Source organism: Acanthopagrus latus, chromosome 23 (genome assembly GCF_904848185.1).
Source record: "Acanthopagrus latus isolate v.2019 chromosome 23, fAcaLat1.1, whole genome shotgun sequence".
Classification (NCBI taxonomy): Eukaryota; Metazoa; Chordata; class Actinopteri; order Spariformes; family Sparidae; genus Acanthopagrus; species Acanthopagrus latus.
Genome location: NC_051061.1, coordinates 14,073,395 through 14,082,070, shown reverse-complemented (window position 1 = coordinate 14,082,070; position 8,676 = coordinate 14,073,395). Strand labels below are relative to the sequence as shown.

The 8,676-nt window shown below is 39.9% G+C and overlaps 1 long non-coding RNA gene across 1 annotated transcript in view; it reads left to right on the top strand.

Annotated features, from left to right (window-relative positions):
- The first annotated feature begins 1,725 nt into the window (after positions 1-1,725).
- The window catches only part of LOC119013906, a 62,439-nt gene continuing 55,488 nt past the window's right edge, over positions 1,726-8,676 (top strand). The window contains exons 1-2 of the long non-coding RNA XR_005072852.1: positions 1,726-1,920; positions 4,420-4,464. This is a non-coding gene — a long non-coding RNA (uncharacterized LOC119013906). The remainder of the gene's footprint in view (positions 1,921-4,419; positions 4,465-8,676) is intronic.

Below are 8,676 nucleotides of genomic sequence, written 5' to 3'. Positions count from 1 at the left end.
ATGATGCAATCTGAATGTTCAAGGCGGCAGTTGATCATGATCTTGGGCAGTGGCCATTTCAGGGGGGGAATGTGGCAGATGTGAATTCTCCAGATGCAGCTCCTACCATCATGGTGGTATGACCTCACATATTTAGTCGGAAAGTACAGGGATCAAAGCGGTGCAGATTGTAAGCCTGCACGTGATGGTTTCCTTCAGGGTGTTAATTAGTTTGCCCTCTTGTTTGCACATGACTCACGCATTGTAAAATACATTAAAAGAGGAGCTTAACATTTTGGGAAACACGCTTGGTCGCTTTCTTGCTGAGTGCAGACAATTGATACCACTAGCACAGGCAATGGAAACAGGGGGAAACTGCTAGCTTCGCTCCCTGCAAGAGTAACAAACGCAAAATGGCAGCTTTTATATTTTTTGCTGTACCAGTTATTTCCAGAAGTCTCCAATTGTTGCATGGCAAATGGTCTGGGCCCTGCACAACTATGAATTTTTGCTTTTCACACTGTGTTTCATGCAAGGATTAAACAAAGTAAGATTGTGGTCATTTCTTAGCTCAAGAGGTGCTTGTCTGTGGAAGTTGTGGCATTTGAACTGAGCCCGGCTAATTGTTTTCTGTTGTCTTTTATGCTAAGCTCAGCTAGCCAGTGGCTGGCTCCAGCTAAGTATTTACCATACTGACATGAGAGAAGTATCAAAGCAGAAATTCGCAAGAATCGGTATTTGTTTCAGTTTGGTGCCCCTCAAGTTTTGGATTGCAAATTACTTGTACAGGACATAGCATAACTAAACATCAAGCAAGTGCAAAAACACAAGACACAGCAAGCCAACTAATAATAGTAACTGCTCAGTAGTCAAGCAGCAAGAAGCTCAGCTGGGCGTCTGTCTTCCATCTCTTTATTTCACAACGCTCTTGCCAGTTTAAGATTTTTCTGATCCATCCTCTTGCTCTGTCACTCTCTTAGCTCTTCTCACACATCTCCCCATCACTTCTGCCATGATGTAGAGGCAGCTGAACTTCTATGCTAGAAGTGTAAACTCCAACAATTTCCAGCTGCTCAAAGATCCAGTATTGGCGAGGCAGCGACAGCTAACGGTGCTAACTAGCTAATGAAAGCAACGGTTAGCAGATGTTAGCGATAACCTTAGCGTCAAATAAAGCTATCTGTCCATCAGAAAACTCTTCAAATCAACAAGAGTAAATTTGGCAGAGCACCTGAGGTCATCAGAGGGAAAACCAGAAATCAGTTCTCCATAAAACAACTTTACCGACAAACACTACACACCAGTGTAGCTACACAGTGCAAGAACCAAACCAATCGCCACACTTAATGTTGGAAATGTATGGTTTTGCCAACCACAGATAAGTTTAAACTTAACAAAGTATTATCTTAATGTTCATTTTTATATTTCGTGTTGTGACAGCGCTGTGGTCTCTACGCTTAAAATGTCTGATTTGGTTGCCTGAAACACAGCTGGAGATGTTTTGGGGTCACCTTGAAGGTCCCATATTATCCTGTCTTTCATCAGTTTCACACAGCTGTCAGAGGTCCAACAACTCTGTATTTGATATGCATTGCCCCAAACCTATGCGTGGTCCTGAATTTCAGCTGTCTAGAAGTGGCTCTGCAGACCTCCATTCAGAGCAGTCTGTTTCTGTGCCTGCACCTTTAAATGCTAATGAGCTCCGTCTGTCAAAGCTTACTTGGAGAGCTCTTCCTGCTACGTCACTCTCAGGGAGCGGATCCCCCTTGTGTTAGCAATAACATGCGCTAATATTTACGGTGGGTGTGCAGTTAAATGTGTCGCTATGGCTCGCTGAGATTTTTTCGTTCAACCATACCAGTTCCACTCAGATTCGGACCCTGAAGGAGAGGCTCCTGAAGAAGTACAGACTCTGTGGCTGCAGCAGGACGTTTCAGAACGGTCAGTGTGTCTGAATAATGTTAGTTTGTTCGTATGTGTTGTTACAGTTACTGCCGTGTAGCTAATAGCTAACAGCTAGTGAAAGCTGTGTTTGTCTCCAACACAGTTTCCAAACTCTTGGACACTGCTCGCATCGTCTCTGTCTCCAGTCTGCACATCTTTACAGAGTTTTTGCTGTGACAACCAAACTCCATTGTAATTTTATTAACATTAAACTTGCTTCAAACGTCATTGCATCGCGGACCGAAGCGGAGCTAACTAGTTAGCCGATTTCCAGCTGACTTCACCATACTCGTAGACAACTGTAAATACTATCAAACCGTGGCAACACTTTTCAGTGGCTCGGGTGCAGTTGCTGGGCCCGGTATGGTTGGGACTGATCCTTTTACCAGGATCAGTGTTGAGGCAAAGCCAGCTTTGTACTGACCCTCCTTACTGAAGCAGTCCGATGTGAAGTGGTTAGCACACACACACCCAAGCTAACACAACCCGCAGCCGGCACGTTGTCATTAAAAAATGAAATGTTCTGTTGCTTGGACAGAATATAGGCACTTATGTTGATTTTTACAACCAACAACAGAGCTATTTGCATGTCTAGCCCCGAGCGAAACACTGCTGTCTGACCGCAGGACACACCGAACTTCACCTCGGGGATGAACGGCCCCCTATCTGATATCTCCTATCATGGCGCAGAGGAGGCCTGTTTATGTAAATGAATCCTTTCGTTATGTAACGACAGGAGCTGAATCTGAACAGCCTGTAAGAGCCCCGTTTTACTGCAGTGGGTGGGCTGCAGAGACCATGCAGGAATCCCTTGTTTTCCTCATTCTGGCAATTGGCAGGCTCAGGGAGGATCAGCTTATATATGTAGAGACCAGAGAAAACGTGTTTTTCATAATATGGGACCTTTAAAAGTGACCTGTGGTGTCACACGGTGAAATGTTGAAACACAGGCTTGGCAACCTCCCTAGCTTTAACTCCATCACTGTCTCATCCACCTCCCATTACTACTGAGAGGTCATAAACATGTAATGTGAACGTGGCACGACACCTTTTGTGGAAGTGTCAATATGATATGTAGGTCAATAACATGCACACATGTGAACTTAATGGTGGCTGGCAGACATGTTGACAAGATGAAGATTAGAGACACCATTCTCCATACAAGTAAGTGTTATATTGAATGGTTTTGAGGCTGTTAAGTTAAGGTCAAATATAAGGTCAAACTATTTTTCATTTCTTTTTTCCATCTTTTTAACATTTAAACAACATTATTTGAACTTTAACTTTCCAGTCAATGTTTGAAGCCATGTGGTTAGTAACCACATCTGGAACAATGTGGTTCATGGTGGAAAATAATGACACATTGGGTGATGACGCTTGTGACATTCGCTTCTTTCTTTAACTTCTTCCTTAATACCATGACTGTGCAGTCGAACTGACCGAATCACACACTCCCAGTGAGCATTTCCTGTATCCATTTTCACAAGTTAGCGCTAAATGTCAAAATTGTCCCCACCACATTGTGTCAGCTATATGTGATTTGGAAAGAAAAGGTTTTGAAATTCCAGTGGGGCCCTCTCAGGAATTAGTCGTATGATGTGTGTCTCAATAATAACCATGAGCTCTCAGCTTACTGTCACAAGGCTAACATGTTGGCAACTAACCCACTTCGTGCTGCAACTTATCGCGACAGCACTAAACATTCCTATAATTGTCTCACTGACTTATGCGAGGAAAACAAAACAAAAAACGGACTCTGGATAATGAACAAGTTTATCACAGCCCTCATACTAACAGCTTTCCATGTCTCTTCCTCCCCCTCCCCTCGTTAACCTTGAGGCAAGCCGAACTTGCCCTGTCAGTGGGACACAGTGTGGTGCTATATAAACACTGGAGCCGTGCCAGCTCATTTTCTGGCAGTGCCAACGTCAAACTATGCCAGAAAGTACGTCATAAAAACAGGAATCTAATCATTTATTCTGAAAGCATTCTCGGCAATGTAATAACTTACTGTTAAAGAGAAGTTCACAGCTGTTGTGAAAAGACGGACACATTTCGAAATTGTTTCTATTTGGAGTATTTCCATTTTTTGTTTTTCAGATATTTGTCACGGAGCATTTGATCTGCTCGTAACGTATCATACAGATTAGAAAATCCAACATTTGTTGAAAATTTAAAATTAGCTCCACCTTGACAAGACACAAATTCAAAAACACTGCTTACCTATTAAAACATCAGTGCCAATGATGGAGTGATTTCTGATCATTGAATTGCATTATATGTTTTTGGTAACACTTAATTTTACAGGTTATATAGGTGGTAAGTAACATTTAAGAAAAAAAATTAAATTAAGTTACCACAAGTGTCACCTAAAATACTGAAAATTAGCCCAATATTGGTTAATAATAATAATCATAATCGTGATCACAACAATAGTGTGCTATTTTACAATTAGCAGTTTATAAATGACTGATAATAACTTTCACACTTTTGCAGGAAATTTCCAACCAGTTTGTGCCCAACTTCTGCAGGCAAGTAAATGTAAGTAGCATTTACATTTTCACCAGTTCAGGTCAGTTGAACTTGGACAACATTTCCTGAATGTCTTTTTAAAATATTTTTTTATGCTTGCCACCGTAAATTGCTAATTACTGACAAATACAACTTAATAATCAAGAATTGGCTAATCAAGTGGCTAATGTCCCATTTTAAATTGAATTCCTTATTAGTGACGCCTTAATGTGCAATCAATCACTCAAGTCCAGTGTAACTCTTCATATTTTGAGACAATAATCTGTTGTTTGGTAATTACCACCTCCTTGCCATGAAATTACTGGATCTATATCAGAAGTGTTTTGACACCTATATACTTTGACTTATTTGGACCTTGACTTTTTTCTTTTAAAAGTAGACTTTTATAGTGTGTTGTAACTTTTACTTAAGTGAACTGCCAATCTGTGTGTTTAATACGTAATATAAGAATAGTTGTCAAAGGTAATTGTGTACAATTTTGAGGGTGTGATAGGACGAAGTAAATAGCTCTGTTCTGCTTTTACCTCTTCCCAGAAGGCAGCTGCGACACTGACGACACTTGTGGCTATAAATAGAATCCTGTGTGTGTGATATACAAGAAAGCATGCTCAGCATACCGCACGTGCCCAGTTTGTGAAACTGCCAACTTTCACATCTTTTCAGATCATCAAGTGCCAACTATCCGTGTTTAAGTTGTATTACTAGTAGTAATCGGCTTATTGACATAAAGAGAAACACCTGTATCTTGCTTAAAAGTGTGGAGACGTTTGGTCTACTTGAGGCATGTTTTCAGTTCATTTGAAAAGTCAACTTTTATTTGAGGTTTTTTGTGGGTCATTATTTTTCTTGCACATAGCCATGAAATCTCCTTAAACAAGCATGAAGAAATTATAATTGGGAGTAAAGAGCTCAGGGACTTTGGACATGACACTCATAGGATGTCAAGATTATGATGTTCAAGCTGTTGAATTATAGCGATCCATATGGAAGAAGAATACTACATTGAATCTAACTATAACAAAAACAACAACAACAAAACAAATAAAAAAAAGCTTTCCTCTATTAAGATGCCAAATGTTTGATTAGAAGTGGAAAAGACAAAACAACACTATGGAGGACTTTTGATTGGAAGCGATGTTCTGATCTCCGACCTATAAACAAATCTAGTAGTAGAACTAGTTCATACAATTTGGGAAATATTCAGCGTACCAAGGACACTTGCTGTCACACACATTGACATTTAATATCTTTTCCTGAAATCCACTAGTTTGCACCATCATCCTGATCCAGAATCTGTCCATAATTATTTATTTCTATATTATATCTATGTTTAAAGTAAGACTGTTTAACTAAACACATTTTACACAGCGCAAAACCAATCAAATGTTCAAACTACACAGATTTATAGTCTCAAGGCTTATGAATTTAAAATATGATTAAAATAAATATTATGAAACAGTGTATTTGCGTACATAAATGACAATTACTTATGTTCCTTATGCCCTTACCTTCTATTGGGTTTTTCGTGGACCGGTGATTAACGACGTATGACCCCATACCAGTCCGTGATCCGGTGGTTGGGAACCCCTAAATAGTTGAAATTGGATTAAAAGTAAAAAATTAAAAAGTTAAAATTAAACAATCTCTGAAAGGGTCTACATATAATACAATTTGCCCATTATGAAAACAGACAGCTACACAGAAACCTGCTCATTCTTTTCCCCCAAGCAGCAGTATTAAGCCTTTGGCTAGCGGCTAGCTGCTAATTATTAGCTCACGGCTGCTTGCACTGCTATGTACAAGAACTGCACGTCTAATAAACACAACGGTGCATGCAGCTTGCTCACTTTGTCTTGTAAACGCACCAAACAAACAACGACGACATAACCCCACTGCAAACACTTACCGGCAAAAGATGAAGTTCCCCTGTAAAATGACACCTGTTGTGTAATGAAATTCCTCATGATTAGCAGCTGTGTCTTAGTGAGGCACGTCAAGGGTGTAAATAACTTTAATTGTTATTTTGTTCTTCTTCATAAAGACCATGGGCAGACAAAAACCCCACAAAAAATCGGTTTGACAAAAAGGTACTTCGGGCATCAGGGGACAGAACAGCGGCTCGCTCCGACCGGTAGCCTAAATTGCATAATTACAATATCACGGGATGAACTGTGGCCCAAAAAAACTACTCCCGTAAGCTTACATTGTGAAAGAAGCGGCTGTAAAACAGTGGATACGTTTGTCTTATGCGTCACAGTTCACACAAAATGACTAATTTGAGCCATTCAGTCAAATAAAATTAAGAATGTCTAGAACAGCCGCTTGACTGAATCAGGAAGTTAGCCTACTCGGTCGGCGGAAGTATCAAGTACGCAGCCGCTCCCCTTTCCGGTTTGTTCTTCTTTCTCTTCTCAAAGGATTTTGGCAGTGTAGACCCTTATGGTTTATCGGATGATGTTTGTGAATTTAAAAGGTTTGTCATAAAACTTATGAAATAAAAGACTTATTACTTAAAATACGTTATTATAAAAATATTAACTTTCTTGACTTGAAAAATCGTATTTTGAACCAACAAACATTATTTGTGTAGTTCCTTGTGCACTGTACAATACTTTTTTTCCGAAAGGTCCCATGGGGATCCACTGCATGGGGCATGACTTAGAGGAACTCAGCTGGCCTTCACAGATCCATGACCTCAGCCCCACTGAACAAATCTTTAATGAAACAGAACACAGATTGCGAGCTTGACCTTCTTATCCAACAACATCTGACCTCATAAATGCTCTTTTGGCTGAATTGGGGGGGGGGGGTTGCTAGTTAAGAACAGTTTAATGTCCGTGGTATTTAGAATCCAAGAACAACAGTGGGTACAAGGTGTGCTCACTTCCCACTTCTGGGTTAACAAGAATGAGTAATAACAAAGTGTTCTTCCCTGTAAATTTTACAGTAATGCTCCGTGCTAGAGTTGCACAACAACTCATGAATACAATGTTCTGTGATTAATTCCCAGCAGTTCTCCACATAACAATTCTCTAGAATGATTGTCATCAACGCAAGATACATAAATTCCTGTTCTGCCGATGCCAAGTGTACATATTTAGCGTTTGTGACTGTGTCTTAAAGAATGGATTGTGAAAAACAATGTTGTGACTTTGGGTTTTTGTGGCTTGTACTGTAGTTACTTCTCATCTGTGGTGGTCACACTTGACATTTCCCATAATTCAGAAGTATCACACAAAGAGCGACATTGACAGCAACACAGAAAGAGAGAGAGAAAGAGAAAGAGAGAGAGAGAGAGAGAGAGTGTCTGTGTGAGAGAGAGAGAGAGAGACAGTTACCAGGAAACCATACTAGAAGGTTGGTAATCACACAGAAGTGGTCCTGCTCAACCAACAAGGAAGTTTTACAGTAACCCAGCTACAAATGGCAACGATTTGCAGCGGAAAAATGGTGACATTAAAACAAGGGAGGCATGCAGGTAGAGGCAGGAAGTGAATCTACTGCACATGGTAATGAAACAGAGCTAACAGGAATTAGATTGACTGATCTGCCAGGAACCTCCCAGCGTATCTCAGATAATCAGTGACAGTTACACGGTAATTCATCAGATTTGAATCACACGGCTTAGTTTGCATTTCACAACCCTTAAATCACGCTGTATCATGTAAAAGACAAAAGGCGTGAGATGGAATTAAAGAAAACAAATACTTTAAGTAACACTTTAGAACAATTATTAAACAGGCACTTTGTAGTTTAACATCTGAATCATAATAATACAAACTCAGAAATATCTATTTTTTCCAGAAAGGTAGCAGGGTCCCCCCAAAATAAACAAAGTAAAAGTCTTTAAAAGATACTTTGTTTACTCTTAAAGGTGCAATATGTAATATCTGTTTAATATTAAAAAAATAATAATTTTACAAAGAAATATCACTTTTGACCTTTATTGAGGATACTCGATGTAACACCAAAACTACCCCACTGCTCACAAGCTCCCAGTCTGTGGGAACTTGAGTCAGCTTCGGGCCACTTGCTGCATGGCTAACTGAGATAAATAGTTAACCACAGCAAAGAGCTACAACCATACATAGCTACAGGAAAGAGTATTAATGAGCAGAAGTTAGTAGCTGTATTGGTGATACGCTGCCCCCCATTTGTTTGTTGGGACCTCCTACAGGTGGCCAGTTCTTACATATTGTAACTTTAAACAACGAGATGGTT